At 38.0% G+C, this 2,955-nt stretch overlaps 1 pseudogene; it reads right to left on the bottom strand.

Moving 5' to 3' along the window:
- Positions 1–1,138: 1,138 nt before the first annotated feature.
- LOC127677967 (immunoglobulin kappa chain variable 12-41-like) lies at positions 1,139–1,693 on the bottom strand (annotated as a pseudogene).
- Between the last annotated feature and the right edge of the window lie 1,262 nt (positions 1,694–2,955).

Below are 2,955 nucleotides of genomic sequence, written 5' to 3'. Positions count from 1 at the left end.
ACCCCTACTTAGTCCTTTCCTATAGAGTTCTATCTTGGAAATATTATTTACTATTGTGGTTTGAATTAAAATGTCCTGAATTGGCTTACACATAGGAGTTATTGGTTCCCAATTGATAGATTGTTTGGGAAAGATTAGGAGGTATGGCATTATTGGAGGAATTGTATCAAGGTTGGTGGACTCTGAGGTTTCAAAATCCTGAGCCTTGGACTTGGACTAACACTCTGGAAATGTGAGCCCACAAATTATATGTTTTTGTTTGTAAATTGCCTTGGCCATAAGATTTTATCACAGCAATAGAAGAGTAGCTAGGACACTTACCTCCATAGTAAGGAGAGAACTGAATATCTAATTGAGGAAAACCTCCTCCAATTGACAAATATGGGAGCTGACATCCTAGATGACAACTATGTGGTCAGAAAGCCTTACTTTCTGTAAAAATAAAAATTGATTCTAGTTTTTGGGAACAATCTCTTCCTGGTTTCAGTTTGTTAAAATACTAGTTATCTTAAGATATTCATATATTTAAAACTTAGTTATTTTTAATTTATGCATGTTAGTCTTTTGCCTATATATGTTTGTGGACCACATGAGTGCACTGTCCTCAGCAGTCACAAGAGGATCACATATACACTGAACTGAAGTTATGGGTAGTTATTAACCATCATAGGGGTGCTGGAAATCAAACACAGGTCCTCTAGAACTGTAACCAGTGCTGTTAACTAAGCCATATCTCCAGACAGATTACTGACCATGTTTATGACCTCTCTCTCCCCCTCTCCCTCTTCGCCCCTTCTCTCTCTCTCTCTGTGTGTGTGTGTGTGTGTGTGTGTGTTTATGTGTGTGTGAAGTTATTTTTTCTTGGAAGTCATGAGACCCATTACCTGTTTTAATGTTCATTTTTGTTAAAGGTTTAGGATAGAAAAGTTACTCTGATTCTCATACAAAGGCATCATATTGATCTTTAAATTTGGCCCAAGAAAGAAAAGATTTAGGATAGAAAAGTTACTCTGATCCTCATGCAAAAGCATTGCATTGACCTTTATATTTGGCCTAAGCAAAAGAGTCTCAGCAGCTAGAGACACCAGAAGGAACATTTGTAGCAGAGTGGGCTTTCACTTCTGCTTCCCTGGGCAGTTTATGTTATGGCTTGAATCACTGTGGGAGGAGCACTAGAATGCTGTTGACAGTAATACATTGCAACATCTTCAGCCTGTAGGCTGCTGATCTTAAGAGAAAACGTTGTGCCAGATCTACTGCCACTGAACCTTGATGGGACTCCATCTGCCAAGCTGGTTGCAGTATATATTAGGAGTTTAGGAGATTTTCCAAGTTTCTGCTGATATCATGCTAACCAGTTATCAATGTTCTGACTTGCCAGGCATGTGATGGTGACACTTTCTCCCAGAGATGCAGACAGGGAGGCAGGAGACTGGGTCATCTGAATGTCACATTTCCCACCTGAGATTGAAAATTGAAAAAGAATTCCCACACAATGTATGTTGTTATAAGATAACATCTATGGAGGCCATGGAGCACTAACCATACTCATATGTATGCATTTTCAGTTTGTTCAGTCTTCCTTACCTGTAAGCCAGAGCAGCAGCAATGCCACAAGCTGAGTGAGCACATTCATGTCTCTGTGTAACATGTGTGAAGCTGACTCCAGCACAGGTTGTGACCTGACTATGAAGAAGCCATGAAAGCAGTGGGTTGTGCTCTGGGCATATGCAAATCAGCCAAGGATAGGAATAGCCATGGTACTGGTCAGGTCAGTGACTCATTAGAGGCCTGTGGTTCTCTTATGTTTTAGATCAGAGAGCCAGTACAGGTTTATTTGGGCCTATTTGTAGAGAATGTATTCTTCTTTGGACAACAAAAGAACAGCAGCTGTCTATGAGATGCACATTATTTTGATTTCTCTTATATTCAATATAGGATTTTCTCTTTTATTTCCCTTATAGCAGGGCCTGGACACACAGTGCAGTAGCAACCCGTATATAAGTAATTATAGAGCAATTTCATAATTACATGTGAAAAATTATTGAGATGGTGCAGCTTCATCTGTTTTTTCCTATTTGTTCTGTTTTTTGATACTGAAATTTAATATTAAATTTTCTGTCTTATATTTCTTTCCTCTAAAACCTCCCAAATACTGCTTCTTCCTCTACTTCTAATTCATTGCCTCTTGCTTTTATTAATTGTTACTGCATAAGTGTATGTACTTATTCACACACACACACAAACACATACACCCACATATTTTTATCTATAAAGTGTTGGGTTAGTATAATGTTTTACATACATAGACACGCCTACATACACACACACACACACACACACACATCATGTTCACAAATATATAGAAGCTATCAAAATGATAACTTATTTTACTGTTGGTACTAAGTGTATTGAACAATGCAGAGGGAATGAGATCATTTCTATAGATTAATACTATTATTCATTAACAGAACAAACATGGTTAAAAGAGATTTCTCATTGGTTTTGACCGTCTTTTCATATCTTATAATTCTTTGCTGTCAGAGTAGAGGTCAAACACCATGTCTGCGGTTTATGTAAAAAATGTTCTGTCGTATTCACTGATATGATTTCATCCCATGGTCTTTATATTTTTAACTTTGAAAATTATTTAAGATGTTAACAAGCTCCATCCATTTGCCTGCAAAACTCAGGATGTCCTTGTTCTTAATAACTGAGTAGCATCCCATTGTGTAAATGAACCATGTTTTCTATAGCCATTCCTCTGTCATGGGACATCTGGGTTGTTTCCGGCTTCTGCCTATCACAAGTAAAGCCACTATGAACACAGTGGAATGCTTGCCCCTGTGGCATGGTGGGGCATGTTTGGGGTATATTCTCAAGAGTGGTATTGCTGGGACTTCAATTATGTCTATTTTCAATTTTCTGAGGAACCTCCAAACTGATATGGATGTT

Source organism: Apodemus sylvaticus, chromosome 2 (genome assembly GCF_947179515.1).
Source record: "Apodemus sylvaticus chromosome 2, mApoSyl1.1, whole genome shotgun sequence".
Taxonomy (NCBI): domain Eukaryota; kingdom Metazoa; phylum Chordata; class Mammalia; order Rodentia; family Muridae; genus Apodemus; species Apodemus sylvaticus.
The sequence above is the reverse complement of the archived record's forward strand: the minus strand, read 5'-3'. Positions and strand labels throughout refer to the sequence as shown.